Here is a 310-nt window from a genome sequence, read left to right on the forward strand (position 1 = left end):
GAAGGCACTGCTTCCCGTGGATATTATCCAAGGTACAGTAAGAAATTCCCCTCTGCTGGATCTTGCCAGGCTTTTCTATGTTGATTGTGTCCCCTAGTAAATAGCGATTCCTTGTTCATGCCATGGACACCACCACCCAAGCAGCAGGAAGGGAGGGAGGGCAATGACCTTCATGAGCATTTTTGTGTTTTGGGCAGTGCCTGGGGTGACCTGAATGTAAAACCCCTGCTCTCCAGCTGGGCAGCATCCAGCCCCGTTGACGTACCTGTACCGCAGTCAGGTCTGAAGATGGCCAGCACAGCAATCTGGG

The sequence above is a fragment of the Cariama cristata genome, unplaced genomic scaffold, assembly GCF_000690535.1.
Source record: "Cariama cristata isolate BGI_N322 unplaced genomic scaffold, ASM69053v1 scaffold12557, whole genome shotgun sequence".
NCBI classification, from domain to species: Eukaryota; Metazoa; Chordata; class Aves; order Cariamiformes; family Cariamidae; genus Cariama; species Cariama cristata.